Raw genomic sequence first — 16,809 nt, forward strand, 5'->3', positions numbered from 1 at the left:
ATCGCTGGTAAGCGTAGACTAGATGGGTCGAAGGGCCTGTGTCAAAAGACTAAAGTCGACAAGTGAAATGTAAAAGGAAACATGCAAATATTATGTGTAATTGGAATGAATTACTTCCTTCTATTTCTTCATTAACGACAAATAAAGAGACATTTAGATAGAAAGCTTCCACTGATTGGTATGAGAACTAAATGAACAGTTGAATGTGTTTTTGCCTAGTGGTAATGCATAAAAGAAAATTAAATGAGAGGCAAGCAATTGAAAGTTAGTGTGCACCAATCAGATGGTGATGGCAGTAAAAGTATTGTAGTCTGCCATCATTTCCCCTTCAAATTGACATAAAGTACAGTTGCTATACATGAGTCTTTCAGTGTAGAGCACCCAACGTTAATGTCAGTGATACAATTATATTCCACATGCTGTGTTTAATAGAGTCATAGAGTCAGTCATATAGCATGGAAACAGGCCCTTCAGCCCAACACTATCCCAACAGTTAGACAGGTACATGGATTGGACAGGTTTGGAGGGATATGGACCAAACGCGGGCAGGTGGGACTAGTGTAGCTGGGACATATTGGCCGGTGTGGGCAATTTGGGCTGCAGGACCTGTTACCACACTCTATCACTCTATGACTCGATGACATCCATGCCGACCAAAATACTCCATTGAAACACATGGACCTGCAGATGCTGGAATCTTGCATAGACTATAAAGAACATAAAGAGTTCTTCGGCCCACCGAGTCTGCGCCCATCAGCGATCACCCCGTATACTAGTACTATCCTACAGATACAAGGGACAATTTACAATTTACAGAAGTCAATGGACCTTCAAACCTGTGCGTCTTCAGAATGTGTAAGGAAACCGGAGCACCCGGAGAAAACCCCGGGTGGTCACAGGGAGAGCATAAAGAACTCAATGGGTCAGGCAGCATCTCTGGAGGACGTCAATAGGTGACATTTTGGGTCGGGATCATTCCTTTAGAAGATGCTCGATTTAATGTGGCGTTGATGGAGGTGGTGTTGATGGAGGTTGCACAGCAGCCGGGCGGATGAGCGAGAGGATGGAGCGCAGCCTGCGGTAGTTGCACAGAGCGGTGGCGAGAGGGAGCCAGCGGCATACCATCACCACACCCGGCCTTAAACGTGAGAAAACACTTCCTACAGAGGATGTACTTCCTGCGGCAGCTGAGAAAACATAATCTGCCACAGGCAATGATGGTCCAATTCTACACGCCCATCGTAGAGTCTGTCCTCACCTTCTCCATCATGGTCTGGGGAACGCCGTGAGGGACGGTGGGAGAACAAAGGGGGAGCCGGTGTGGGGTAGGGAGGGCACTCTAGTTTTAGAATCCTCTGCCCAGGGGATAAGCCTGCGTGTGTTCGTTTGTTTGTTGGTTGTTCGTTCCAGTTTAGTTTGTGCACACGTCAGCCAGCCAACACTCGCTTGTCCGATTCCCTTTTTTTTTTTTGCACTTTTAAAGCCCTGTCTCACGGTACAAGTTCATTCCAAGAGCTCCCCCGAGTTTGCCCCGATTCGAACTCGGAGATTTACGGTAATGGCCACTCGTCGGTACTCGGGGCTCTCGTGGACATTTTTCATCATGTTGAAAAATCTTCACGAGTCTTCCCGTGCTTACCTGCCGTTAGCGAGCCTTCCCGAGTACCCGCCGTTAACGCTAAGAGACGTCCCCGAGCTCCGACGTACCCGCTACATTCATTCTCCGTGCTTACCACGAGTTTGATTTTTTTTTAAACTCGGGAGAGCTCTTGGAATGAACTCGTACTGTGGGACAGACAGGGCTTTTAATTTCAAGTGTTCGTGTACCTTCTTGTGTTGTGACTGTCGACAGAACAATTTCCCTCCGGGGATGACTACAGTTTTATCGTATCGTATCGTGACAATTGGTAAACTAAACTAAATTCAAGCGATTAGATTCTTGGTGTTTATAGTACTTTGAAGACTTACCTTGTTAAATATTATTTTTTTAAATATTTGATAAAGGCTTTGATGAATGAAAGATTCTTGAATGCAATTCACTTTCTTTGGATATTTCACTAAGTCCGAAGCAAATTTCGATGTCCTTATTTTTGTGTCCCATGTTGTATCATGATACTCCTTGGTCTCAAATGTCCTCTGCAGCAGTTAATCCTGTGCTTTGATCTCTTCTATACTAGGAAAGTGCATGGCCATAATATTAATGGAAGTCATCTAATAGGTATTGTCATATTATTTACAAGAACGTTCTATAAATTCCATTATACTTGAATGTCTCAACTCTGATGCAGCTATCATCGACAATAATTAAAAGGATATCATTTATGTATGGCCATAAAATTTGTAAGCTATCCCCCTCGTCTCAATAGAAACATAAGCAGACAAAACTGGGTCACCAAGTTAACGAAGGTGAAATTAGAAGAGATGGCTGGAAGTTGATAAAAAACATTTTATTTATTCATGTCTCAGGATCTGAGCTTCGTTGACAAGGCAAGGATCTATTGCCCACTCCTAATTACTTTTGAAAAGAGAGTGGTGAATATCTGCAGCCTTGCGGATGAGGGAACCCTCACCGTGTTCAAAGTGCTGGAGTAACTTGGCAGCTCAGGCAGGGGATGGGATGGGATGAATAGGTGACGTTTTCGTTTGGGACCGATTGTAGTAGGTAGGAGAAGGTTTGGGTTCAGGTTTAGAGAAACAGCGTGGAAACAGATCCTTCGGCCCACCGAGTCTGCTCCGACCACCAGGATCCCCGCACACTAACACTATCCTACACACACTGTGAACAATTTACAATTTTACCAAGCAAATTAGACTACAAACCTGTAGGTCTTTGGAGTGCGGGAGGAAACAACCGGGGTCCCCAGAGAAAACCTACGTGGGTCACGGGGAGAACGTACAAACTCCTTACAGACAGCACCCGTAGTCGGGATCGAACTGGATCTCTGGCGCTGTAAGGCAGCAGCTCTTCCGCTGCGCCACCGTGCCGCAGAAGGCTGGAGAGAGATTGGGGCGGGACAAATCCTCGTACCTCAGCACAGCACGCCGTGTGACTCACACACAAAGTTGCTTGGACGGAGTTCCACATATTAGACCTTACAACACTGAAGGAACATCAATATATTTCAAAATCAGGATGGCGTACAACTTGGATGGAAACATACAGCTGGGGATTTTTGAGTTTATTGTAGAGACACAACCTGGCTCTCTGCTTCACCGAACCCACGCCGACCATCGGAAACCCATTCACACTAGTTCTCATCTGCCCTTCTGGTTCTTAGTTATACATTTTATAGACATGTGCGGTATTGTTGGAATAGTCTGAATGAGTATCTGCAGTACATGTTTTTGTTTATAAATCCATACGTTCATGTCATTGGAGCAAAAATAGGCCATTCGGCCCATTGAGTCTACTCTCTCTTCAATCATGGCTGATCTATCTTTCCCTCTCAACCTCATTCTCCTGCCTTCTCCCCATAACCCTTGACACCCGTACTGATCAAGAATCTGTCAATCTCTGCCTTAAAAATACCCACTGACTTGGCCTCCACAGCCGTCTGTGGCAAAGAATTCCACAGATTCACCACCCCCTGACTAAAGAAATTCCTCCTCATCTCCTTTCTGAAGGTACATCCTTTTATGCTCTTGATTGATTCATTACTGCAGTCACTGAATGGCAGCAATGGGGAGGAAATAGCTGGATGGGGTACCAACCAAGTGGCCTGGGCTGCCTGGTACAGAACAGTGTGCAATTTCTTGCGAGTAGTTGGCACAGCACTCATCCAGCTTATTGGAGCACGTCCTATCATGTTGCCTGCCAGTGTCATGTTGGAGAGGCTATAGGTGTCAGCAACTGAATCCTTCATCACAGAAAGAGGCCACCAGCAAACTGGAGGAACAGCACCTAACGTTTCAATTTGGCAGCTTGTAACCCAACACAGTTTAAGAATAAGGGGTAAGCCATTTAGAACGGAAACGAGGAAACACTTTTTCTCACAGAGAGTGGTGAGTGTGGAATTCTCTGCCTCAGAGGGTGGTGGAGGCCGGTTCTCTGGATGCTTTCAAGAGAGAGCTAGATAAGACTCTTAATAATAGCGGAGTCAGGGGATATGGGGAGAAGGCAGGAACGGGGTACTGATTGGGGATGATCAGCCATGATCACATTGAATGGCGGTGCTGGCTCGAAGGGCCGAATGGCCTACTCCTGCACCTATTGTCTATTGTTTATAACAGTATGAATGACAAACTCTAAAATTTATGGTAACTTGGTACGATGCAATGCGATTGAACTTCATGCATTCCAGAAGGGAAATTGGTCAATTTGCTGACTCCCCCCTCCTCTCCCTTTGCCTCTTTCCCCCCCCCCACCCCTTCCTCCACTAAAATCTGGTGAACCTGAAGTATCTCTCTTGGCCTCATGCTTACGTCTAGACAACAGTCAGTCTATCAGTGAACTTCCTTGCCTGAGGTCATTTGTTGCTGATGATAGACACAAATTCTGGAGTAACTCAGCGGGACAGGCAGCATCTCTGGAGAGAAGGAATGGGTGACGTTTCTGGTCGAGACACTTCCTCATGGTTCAACTGTTGCCGGCCCTGGTTTTTCTTTGCTTCCTGCTTATTCCCCCCTCTATCCCTGCCCCCCACTGTGGAGGCCAAGTCCATGGATAGTTCTAAGGTGGACATTGATAGATTCTTGATTAGTACGGCTGTGAGGAGTTATGGGGAGAAGGCAGGAGAATGGGGTTGAGAGGGAAAAATAGATCAGCCATGATTGAACAGATTTGATGGGCCGAATGGCCTAATTCTGCTCCAAGAACTGAAGAAGAGACTTCACCTGAAACGTCACCAATCCATTTTCTCCAGGTGCTCCGGTTTCCTCCCACACTCCAAAGACGTTTGTAGGTTAATTAACCGGTAAAAATTGTAAATTGTCCCTAGTGTGTAAGATAGTGCTGGTGTACGGGGATCGCTGGTCGTCGTGGACTGGATGGGCTGAAGGGCCTGTTTCCACACTGTATCTCCAAACTAGACACAAAATGCTGAAGTAAATCAGCGGGTCGGGCAGCATCTCTGGAGAAAAGGAATGGGTGACGTCTCAGGTGGAGACTCTTCTTAACAACTTTTATATACGGTACATTAAATTTTTCTTCCCTTCCAATTGCAGTGTTCCATACGAAACATTGGAGAACCAACATTTTTAACACGAACCACGGTTTTATTACGAGCAGGTGTATTGCCTTGGGCTCCAAAATCTGCAGGCACATTTCAGTCCATGGCAGTTAATCAAATCTTTTGATCTGCTTATTCTGAGTCAGCATATTTATTGATGTGAAACATTTGCCTAATGTAGAACCAACTTTCCCTGTGTAACTTTGAATGGCTAAGAAATACAACGTGAACTTCAGATTCAATGTTTGATTACTATAGTTCAGTTTAGTTTAATTTAGTTTCGAGATACAGCGTGGAAACAGGCCCTTCGACCCACTGAGTCCGCGCCGACCAGCGATCCCCGTACACTCGCACTATCCTACACACTAGGGATGATTTACAATCTTCACCTAAGCCAATTAGCCTACAAACTGCACGTCTTTGGAGTGTGGGAGGAAACCGGAGCGCCTGGAGAAAACCCACACGGTCACGGGGAGAACGTACAAACCCCGTACAGACAGCACCCCTAGTCAGGATCGAACCCGGGTCTCTGGCGCTATAAGGCAGCAACTCTACCGCTGCACCACCGTGCCGCCTTACATATACAGGGAAGTATATATTAGAGCAGATAGCTAAAAAAAATGTAAATACCATAAATGTTTTCGGATTTACATCCATTTGACTTTAAATTATTAAGTAAATTGCCGTCATTGTAGCCTAACTATAAAACACAAGAGGACAATAAGTTAAACTGGGGAATCGGATATATGTCATCATTGACGTCTAGCCATTCACACTTCAACCCATGAAATGATAGGCAAAAAAAAGAATGGTGCGCGCCTCTTACACATTTCTTACTGGCCACAAATAAATATATTCCCCGCGTTATTGAAGCACAATAATGACTTACAATAATTGCAATAATGACATTACTATTTCTATTGTTAATTCCGTAACCCTGATAGTCTTTGACCTTTTTACTGTATATGGTACAATTTACCTATACCGCTGAATGTGAAAGCAATTTGGTAGTCACTGGATAATTGTTAACCTGCTAATTATTAATTTTTTCCCTCCTCTACAGAGGCATTAGCACTATTTTACAGTCACCACTTATCGCGAAATCCTAAAGGATTAATGGATTCACTTATGCCGACTAAAGTCTTTAAATTGCCTCGATTATCTGCGCAGAATGAAAGAATAATGGCTATTTGTCACTGCATTTAGCAGTACGATGGATTGTGCACAAGAATCAGATTAACCCTTTGTGTCCTACAATAATACTTCTCGATGTGTATTTTTTTTTCCACAATAAATGAGCATTATTATTTTTATAAGAGCGAAAGGATTTGGTTAGAGGTCTGAGATTTGTCCCTTCTCCTGAGAGAAATGGAAAGATGAATGCATTACTGTTGAAATCGTGCAATGGTCATATTTTCTCCGAGTCCTGGGCAGGCAGGGATTTTGATTCCAACTAGAAATGATGGCTCGAGCCACCGCAGATGAAACAATGCATGCCAGATTCGGAGTCTTGCATTAGCAATCCCAATCTACCCGATTAACTCATTGGAATTAAATAAAAGAAAACAAACAAATGAAAACAAAATCTAAATGAAATGAATTTGAAAGTAATCAAAGATATATATAACCAGGAGAGACAAAGGAATTGGTCTCAAAAGAAGCAGAATAATAAATTGGTGGGAATTCTCGCTTCTGTCCCTCTACGCTGACCCTAAATGCCATTAGCATCCTCTTTCTAACAAAAGCAAAGCATAAATCAGTGCCCAGAAATAAATTATCTTGTCCTATATTAAACTCTCTTTGCTTTTAAAACAAATGTTAAGGCAAGAACTAAAGAACTCCAGGACAACAAAGTAAAAGGATGCTTCTGGTCCATTTCAGTCTGAAGAAGGGGCACAACTTTTTTCTCCAGAGACGCTGCCTGACCCTCTGAGTTGCTTCAGCACTTAATGTCTATCTTCAGTATAAACCAGCATCTGCACTTCCAGTCTACCCATTATATACCATGCTGCCTCTTTAAATGTGCTAGTCATTCAAGCCTCTCCCCTTTCTAACCCCAATCTATAAATGCTATTTTATTGTCTACAGATTAGATGTCATTATGAAAATCACTCTTCAATCTGTTCCCAAAACCCTTCAAAGCCGAGCATCCCAGATGATCAATATTCACTTCCCGCAACTTATTTTGTACTTAGTTAATTATGTCCAAAAAACGGTCAGTTTGGTACATTAGTATTTGAAAGGAAATATTTGATAAGCTAAATCAAAAATCACAACAGCTCAAAAGTTAAAACATTTACGGGCGGCACAGTGGCGCAGCGGTAGAGTTGGTGCCTTACAACGACAGAGTCCCGGGTTCGATCCTGACTACAGGTGCTGTCTGTACGGAGTTTGCACGTTCTCCCTGCGACCGTGTGGGTTCCCTCCAGGTGCTCCGGTTCCACCCACACTCCAAAGACATGCGGGTTTGTAGGTTAATTGGCTTCAGTAAAAAATGGTAAATTATCCCTTGTGTGTGTCGGATAGTGTTAGTGTGCGGGGTGGGGTGGGAGATTGCAACCTTCACGTGGTCCACCGTGTTTCGACTAATGCAATCAACCCGACGTGCACAAACAAGATCAAATACAACAAGTTGACCTGCAACTTTAGGCTGTGCACGCCATACCCAAGAAGAAGGTACGGGGAGTTCGATGGTCGGCATGGCCTCGGTGGGCCGAAGGGCCTGTCTCCTCATTTCCCATTTGGTTCTGCCACAGATTGCGGTCTCCGTTGTTAATGGAAACTGTTTAGCCTGACCTGTATTAGCAAATCCATCCACAAGTTTGAACATCCCTCCTGCATTTGCCCTTAAGGGGCTGCCCCACTTGGGCGACCTAATTGGTGAGTTTAGAAGAGTTTGAAAAAATGACATTCGACTAGCTACGACTAATTTCTGGAAAATTGGACACCGAAGAGTGGAGAGTGAAGACGACCTCCTTCGATCTCCTTCGACAATGATGAAGACTATCTACGACCATCTTCGACTACCCTTGATTGCCTATGACTAACATGCCGACCTACTACGACTAAACCTACGAGTAAAAAAAGTGTAGATTTTTTCCATGGCGACCTTTTTTTACTCGCGGGCATTTTTTAACATATTGAAAAAAAATGCCACAACCTAGCTGAGGCCTCGAGTACGCAGAGACCACTCTCGAGCATGAAGGAGAGATACAAAGACCTCCTACGACCTCATGTCGACCATACTGCGAGTATGAGTCGAGGGCAAACACGCCAGAACTCGCGGATTAAGTCGCCCTAGTGGGACTGCCCCTTTATACTTCTCTGCCCCCAGGGGAATATCCCTAGTTTTTGCAATCCCTCCACATGCCAGATCCCTCATCATTGTACTGTTCTAGTTAAAACCATCTAAATCCTCTCCAAGGATGTCTTTGACACTAAAATGTGGTAACAAGTGAGAAGGGATTAAAAATATTAAATTAGAAGCTATGGGTATTCATACGTTAATAAGTCCTTAGACTGAACAAGGTTGAACATAGATTGTCTCATAGGGTTTTAGTTACAGTTCACAGAAACTCCTACCTACAGACATAATGATCTTTCTATTAACCGTGCTAAAAATATATAGTTGCTACTGATTTGTTCAAAACTGTGGAACAGTTTGAATGCCCACTGGAATAATGAATGTGAAAAATACTTCATGTTGAAATGAGAAGCTGAATACCTGAAAGGAATGGATCAACTATTAGACCCAAACTGAAGTTGGCTCAATACCTTCAAGAAAACAGCAGATAAAGATTTGGAAGATTAATTGAAAGATTTTGGAGATTTTTTTCATGAGTACGGGTGTCAGGGGTTATGGGAAGAAGGCAGAGGAGAATGGGGTTAGGAGGGAGAGATAGATCAGCAATGGCAGAGTAGACTTGATGGGCCGAATTGCCTAATTCTGGTCCTATCACTTATGATCTTATGAAATTGACCAGTGAATGGAGCAGACTGTGATTCGGGTTCGGTGATCACATGGAATGAAAGATAGACCCAAAGTGCTGGAGCAACTCAATGGGTCAGGCAGCATCTCTGGAGGAAAATAATAGGTGATGTTCCAGGACGGGACCCTTCTTCATGGAGTCAAGTTACACATCCACTCCCTACACATGAGAAGCAGTTTTACAGCAGCCAATAAACCTTCCCGAAACATCACCTATTCCTTTTCTCCAGAGATGCTGCCTGACCTCCCGGCTGAGTTACGCCAGCTTTTAGTATCTATCTTCGGCACGACCCTAGGCGGTCAGAGTTCCTGACCATCATCTGGTCATGCGGTGGTGTTCCTCGCTGGTACGCGAGCTATGGTCATTTGAGCTGCATACCAAAAATTCAAGAACGAACTGTGCCTGATTTTCTAATCATTGAAAAAATTCCAGCTTTGCACATACTCGAACTCCTTGTGCCCAATCAGTGGTTGCTTCGGTACTTCCACAACACAACCTCTTCCTGTGCCAACAAATAACATCTCTCAGTTTTATCACATAGACTAAAGATTAATTAAAATATATATTTTGGCACTCAACCTTTAGCAACTTATTTGCATGAAGTGGTTACTACAGAAGCTTGTTCGGTTTAGTTTATTGTCACGTGTAACCGAGGTACAGTGAAAAGCTTTTTGTTGCGTGCTAACCAGTCAGCGGAAAGACAATACATGATTACAATCGAGTAATTTACAGTGTATAGATACATGATAAGGGAATAACGTTTATTGCAAGGTAAAGCCAGCAAAGTCTGATCAAGGATAGTCTGAGGGTCACCAAAGAGGTAGATAGTAGTTCAACACTGCTCTCTGGTTGTGGTAGGATGATTCAGTAACCTGATAATAGCTGGGAAGAGACTGTCCTTGAATCTGGAGGTGTGTGTATTCACACCTATTACTTTTCGCCTATGGGAGAGGGGAGAGGGGAGAGTGGCCAGGGTGGGTTCTGGTCTTTGATTTTTGCACTTCATGCTTCTAATTTGGCCATAGTCAAGTTACCTTTTTATTACCAAGTTACCAAGTCACCGCTGCCTCACAGTACCATGAGACACGGGTTTGTACTTGACTACGGGTGCTGTCTGTACCTTCTCCTTGTGACTGCGTGGGTTTTCTCCGGGGTGCTCCGGCTTCCTCTCACATGCCAAAGACGTGCCGGTTTGTAGGTTAATTGGCTTGGTATAATTGTAAATTGTCCCTAGTTTGTAGGGTAGAATTAGCGTAGGGGTGATCGCTGGTCGGCCCTGACTCGGTGGGTCAAATTCCGAAACCACCAGATTCAGGAACAGTTTCTTCAACCAGTTTTATCAAACTGCTGAACGGCCCCCTCATAAGCTAAGGATCTAGTCCCGATCTCCCAGCCTACCACATTATAGCTCTTGCATTTAAATTTTTTTTTGGAACATTCTAGGTAGCCGTGAACAAATAACATAATGTACTGCACTCTGGTGTTTTATCTTTGCATATTCTACTTGTGTATGGTATGCATTCATGTATAATATGGTTTATACATGCACACATGTATAGTATGATTTGACTGAGTAGCAGCAAACAAAGATATATGGTATAGGGTATTCGTGACAACAATAAACTAATATCACTGCCAATGAAAGCAAATCATAAGGAGTGAACAGAAGAGAAAAGTAGCGATGGACACGAAAGCGCGTTTAAACCGAAGATAGACACAAAAATCTGGAGTAACTTAACGGGACAGGCAGCGTCTCTGGAGAGAAGGAATTGGTGACCTTTTGGGTCGAGACCCTTCTCCTCAATCCGAAACGTCACCCAGAGATGCTGCCTGTCCCGCTGAGTTACTCCAGCTTTTTGTGTCTATCTTCGGTTTAAACCAACATCTGCAGTTCCTTCTCACACAGGAAGAAAAAAGTGATATCTTTTTTTTAAAGTTATTCATTTTTTGGTAATTTAACATTGATTCGAATTGTTATCTAATGCCCCATTAGCTCAATGTTATCCTACGTTTGCTTCCCAACGTATATTACTTTTCAAGAGTCAAGAGTGAGTTTTATTATATGTCCCGAAACGGAACAATTATTTTCTTAAGGACCTGTTGTCCCATTTGCCGATTTTCTCGGCGACTGCCGGCATGATTGACTGACGTATCAGGTCACCGAAAAATACATGGTGTGATGCAGTGTGACGCGTCGCAACATTTCTTTAGTCGCAGCTGGATTTTGAAATGTTCAAAATCTTTTGGCGACACATATATGACGCTGACAGTCGCCGAAAAAAATCGGAAAGTGGGACAGGCCCTTTACTTGCAGCAGCTCAACAGACAGAGTACTCTGTACACACTATAAACAAACAACAAAAAAGTTCAGTATATTTTTTTTAGACTAACTCTGATAGTGCAAAGACAAAAACAATGCCCCCCCCCAAGTCAATGTAGTTCAGACTTATTTACAGGTTGCGATGTTTAATAGTCTAATGAAGCTGCTCCTGAAACTGGGCGTTATAGTTTTCAGACTCAAAGCCTTCTTCCCGAAAGTCTCCTTTTACTTTCTGGGTCTTACTCACTCAAGGTCCAAGAGAGAGTCAAAGCAGACTAATTCCTCTTTAAAAATAAACATAGGTATTATGTAACAAGGTGAAGAATTGATAGCTTCGAGATATCAAATGCCGTACAAAGTATTTACTTCTTGATAAACAAATACCACTGCTTCAAGAGAGTGGCCAGGATTTGGCACTGAGTTATGTTTCACTTCAACTCTGAAAGACTCCTCTGTCACACTGCCCCCATCCTACTGCATGAGTGTAGGGAAATGAAGGTAGCTACTAACACATCACCTGCATGGATGTCGTTTGGTGAAACGTTAACCTGTCATTGAAACATACATGATGAGTGATAAGGGGTCGGCCATTTAGGACTGAGATGAGGACATTGTTTTCACCCAGAGAGTTGTGAATCTGTGGAATTCTCTGCCACAGGAGGCAGTGGAGGACGATTCGCTGGAAGTTTTTAAGAGAGAGTTAGATTTAACTCTTAGGGCCAACGGAATCAAGGGATATGGGGAAATAGCAGGAACAGGGTACTGATTTTAGATGATCAGCCATGATCATATTGAATGGCAGTGCTGGTTCGAATGGCCTAATCCTGCACCTATTTATCTATGTTCTATGTTTCCATGAGATCATGCTGTCCAGAATAAGATGAAAAACATACTGAAAATGCAACAGTGAAATGCAATCGCCAGTGTGTGCGAGTTGGAACATAGTGCTCAGCACCAAACACCCATTGAATGATTAAACTGTACTCAGAAAGGCAAGCAAGGTTGGACAAGGGAGTGAACCTGGTGTGATCTTAACTCAGCCAGTTAAAAATCAAAGATAGACACAAAAAGCTGGAGTAACTCAGCGGGTGACATTTCGGGTCGAGGCCCTTCTTCAGACTGAGAGTCCGGGAAAAGGGAAATTACAGAAAACCAATTTAGTTTACTCTAGAGACACAGCGTGGAAACAGGCCCTTCGGCCCAACAAGTCCACGTTGACCAACTAGTTATGTGTTGTCCCAGTTTTGCATCCTACATACTAGGGGAAAGTTACGGAAGCCAATTAACCTACAAACCTGCATGTCTTTGGAATGTGGGAGGAAACCGGAGCACCCGGAGAAAACATGTATTGTCTTTCTGCCGACTGGGTAGCACACAATAAAAGCTTTGCACTCAACCTCGGTACACGTGACAATAAACTAAACTGAAAGCCACAGGGTCACAGGGAGAATGTACAAACTCCGTGCAGACAGCATCCGTAGACAGAATCTAACCCAGGTCTCTGGCGCTGTGAGGCAGCAACTCTACTGTTGTGCCACCGTGCTGCAGTTGTGTAATGCAAAGCTGCACATTTTTATTTTTTAACATATTTACTGAAATATGATGAAAATGGCTAATCAGGCTTTTGTTCACGGCAGGTACACAAAATTGCTGGGGAAACTCAGCGGGTGCAGCAGCATCTATGGAGCGAATGAAATAGGCGACGTTTCGGGCCGAAACCCTTCTTCAGATGGGTTCACGGCATCTGGCTAGGACTACAACTCAGTGAAATCTTATTAGAAAGTAAAATTCTCAACCAAACATAACTGAAATACAACCAAACTCAGTGAAGCTGTAACCAAGTAGAGCTAAATTAAAATGAATGTAAGTATGCGTAATTAGTTATAATAACCATAAAAAATTCTCAATATGTGTACAATAGATCCAAGGTTTAAGAAACATTTTGATAGGTACGTGGATAGGATATGGGCCAAATGCAGGCAGGTGGGACAAGTGTTGATGGGGCATGTTGGTCAGTGTGGGAACGTTGGACCACAAATCTGTTTCCACACTCTCCACATTCACTCTATGATTCTGTGACTCTATTGCCAGATCAATAGTATTAACACAAGACCATTATATGGTTCCTCGGAGGCTCCCACTTTAGTTGCAAAGCAGACTACACAAAAACTCAATGGCAGTACAATTTGTGAAGAAAACTAACAAGCTATCTCTCTCACCGACCCTGCATTCTCATCATGAGCAAATTCACACGGTTGTCCAGAAATGGAGGCAAGATTGTTGGGTTATATGGGGGAGGCCAGTGCGCATTTGTGTAGCGATTGTCTCCAAGAGTGGGCAGAGAAGGTCATGTTATCTTGATAAAGTTCACAAGAACAAGGATCATGAGGTTTGCAATGAAAAATAGTGGAGGACGTGTTGACTTTGGGTTTTTTTTACTAAACCAAAGCTTTTTATCGTTCACTTCTCACAAACAAGCCTTGCAGAACTTCTGAACTAGCTTTTGCCAGAAGAAAGTAATTAATTAAGACAAAGTTACAACATTTATGGAGATAGGTACAAAGGTCTGGATAGAGTGAATGTGGAGATGATATTTCCACTAGTGGGAGAGTCTAGGACCAGAGGGCATAGTCTCAGAATAAAAGGATGTACCTTTAAAAAGTAGATGAGGAGGAATTTATTCAGTCAGAGGGTGAAGAATCTGTGGAATTCATTGCCACAGACGGCTGTGGAGGCGATATTTTTAAGGCAGAGATTGATAGATTTTTGATTATTATGCGTGTCAGAGATTATGGGGAGAAGGCAGGAGAATGGGGTTGAGAGGAAGAGATAGATCAGCCATGATTGAATGGCGGAGTAGACATGATGGGCCGAATGGCCTAATTCTGCTCCTAGAACTTATGAAGGTATTATTAAAATCAATTTATTATTATTTCTTATTTAAAGAGGTGATACTATTTCTATGCCTGTTCGATATTTAGGATGTTAGCCCAACATTAAATGATGCAGATACATTCATGGTATCTGATTTGCAGTCCCGTAGAATGCAATCTGTCTTTATTAATATATCAATGTATCAGTGGACATGAATATTTTGACCATGTCTATAAATCACATGAAATTGCTCATCATATTAAGAATCAAGAGCTCCATCCTAAATGTTGTTCATTTCCTCTACAATACTTCTTAAAAATTACAATTTTTATTGATTGCTTAAAATCCCTTGTGGCAACAGATACAATTCCGTAGAAAAGAGGAGAAGCAAGGAACTGCAGGTGCTGGTTTTACCAATAAAAGACACAAAGTGCTGGAGTAACTCAGCGGGTCAGGCAGCATCTGTGGAGAACATGGATAGGTGACGTTTCACAGAGTGCTGGAGTAACTCAGCGGGTCAGGCAGCATCTCTGGAGAACATGGATAGGTGACGTTTCACAGAGTGCTGGAGTAACTCAGCGGGTCAGGCAGCATCTGTGGAGGATATGGACAGGTCGGGTCGGGACCCTTCTTCAGGCTGATTGGGGGCGGTGGGAGGAGGGGGTTGAAAAGAAAGCTGGAGCAAAGGAGGGGCAGGGCAAAGCCTGGCAGATAATAGGTAGATACAGTTGAGGGGGGATATGGGCAGATATCCACTCATCACTTTAGTTTCATGTTTCATGTATTTTTTTGTGTTTTATGACTGTTGGCAGAATTTCCCCCCCCGAGATAAATAAAGTTCTAGCGTATCGTGTCGTATTTGTCTAGTTCCACAATTTACACCGTTCGATCGTTTTGTCCCACACCTTGTTTTTTTATCCCAAGCCTTTGTCCAAACATCTGCTTATCAAAACACCCCCTCAACTGTATTCTCCTATTACCTGCCAGGGTTTGACCTGCCACTTCCTCTCATCCAGCTTTCGACTCCTCACCCCCCCCCCCCCCCCACCCCACCCCACCCTCACCCCACCAACAATCAGTCTACAGAAGAGTCCCAACCCGAAACATCATCTATCCATGTTCTTCACAGATGCTGCCTGACCCGCTGAGTTACTCCAGCACTCTGTGAAACATCATCTATCCATGTTCTTCACAGATGCTGCCTGACCCGCTGAGTTACTCCAGCACTCTGTGAAACGTCACCTATCCATGCTCTCCAGAGATGCTGCCTGACCCGCTGAGTTACTCCAGCACTCTATAGGAAAATTACAATCCTTTCCATCAATATCAGAATACACAGGTTAACTGGAACAAATTATTGTAAGTTATTTTAAAAAGATTGGCTTTTAAAATCAGCATCAAAAAGCTGAAGTAAATAAAAAATTGTTTACTTAGCTTAAAGCAATCTAACTGTGTCTAACAACCCATCATTTTATAATTAGGATTTTAGGTTTCATTGAATGTAAGATAAATAAAAGATAATATTGGGAGCCTGAATATTTATTCAATATAGGTCTATCTGATTTAGCAAATTACATATTTGTTATAGAATAAAGTATTATAAGACTATGTACAACTTTTAAATTCATGAACTCATTTTTAAGGTGAAGTTACAAAACTTGATGGTGATTTAGAGTGTTACTATAGTTATGCAAACAATTGGTACATGTCTAATATAATTTGTGTAACAGTCAGTGCTTTTCATATGGCAGTATGTGGTAGCACAGCTTATCGGTATCTTTAAAAAGCTTAAAAAGAACTGCAGATGCTGGATTTATACCAAAGATAGACATAAAGTGCTGGAGTAACTCAGCGGTCAGGCAGCATCCCTGGCGAAAAAGGATGGGTGATGTTTCGGTACCTTTTAAGAAGGGTCCCGGCCCGAAGGTTCACCCCTCCCTTTACACGAAGAACTAGATGGATGAACTAGATGGAAGTATAGCAGTCAACAGCGCCACATAATCTATTATATTTGCACCAGTACCTTTATATCTTCAAAAGAAAAGTGCTGATGACACTTATGATACTTCTAAGTTGTGAAAATGCTGAACCTAACTTTTACAAACTGAAATCAAAAGAACTGCATGAAAGTAAAAAAGGAAAAGAGTGGTAGAATTCCAGCCTCCCAGCATCAGTAACCCAGGCTTAATCCCCACCTCGGGAGCTGTTTGTGTGGAGTTTGCATGAACTTCCTGTAACCGTGCAAGTTTCCACTTTCCTCCCACATCCCACAGATGTGCGCGTTTGTAGGTTAATTGGCTTCTCCATAGTATGCAGGGAGTGGATGAGAAAGTGGGTATAACATCAAACTAATGTGGGCAGTGATCGATGGTCGGCGTGGGCTCGGTGGGCTGGAGGGCCTGTTTCCACTTTGTTTCCCTAATCATCTTTAATATCGATGACCATCAGGATAAACAAA

The 16,809-nt window shown here is 43.1% G+C and overlaps 1 long non-coding RNA gene across 1 annotated transcript in view; it reads left to right on the plus strand.

The window, feature by feature from the left end:
• LOC116991682 overlaps positions 1 to 15,100 on the plus strand; it is a 1,144,705-nt gene extending 1,129,605 nt beyond the window's left edge. The window contains exon 3 of the long non-coding RNA XR_004416871.1: positions 15,055 to 15,100. This is a non-coding gene — a long non-coding RNA (uncharacterized LOC116991682). The remainder of the gene's footprint in view (positions 1 to 15,054) is intronic.
• The last annotated feature ends 1,709 nt before the right edge of the window (positions 15,101 to 16,809 follow it).

Source organism: Amblyraja radiata, chromosome 34, assembly GCF_010909765.2.
Source record: "Amblyraja radiata isolate CabotCenter1 chromosome 34, sAmbRad1.1.pri, whole genome shotgun sequence".
NCBI lineage: Eukaryota > Metazoa > Chordata > Chondrichthyes > Rajiformes > Rajidae > Amblyraja > Amblyraja radiata.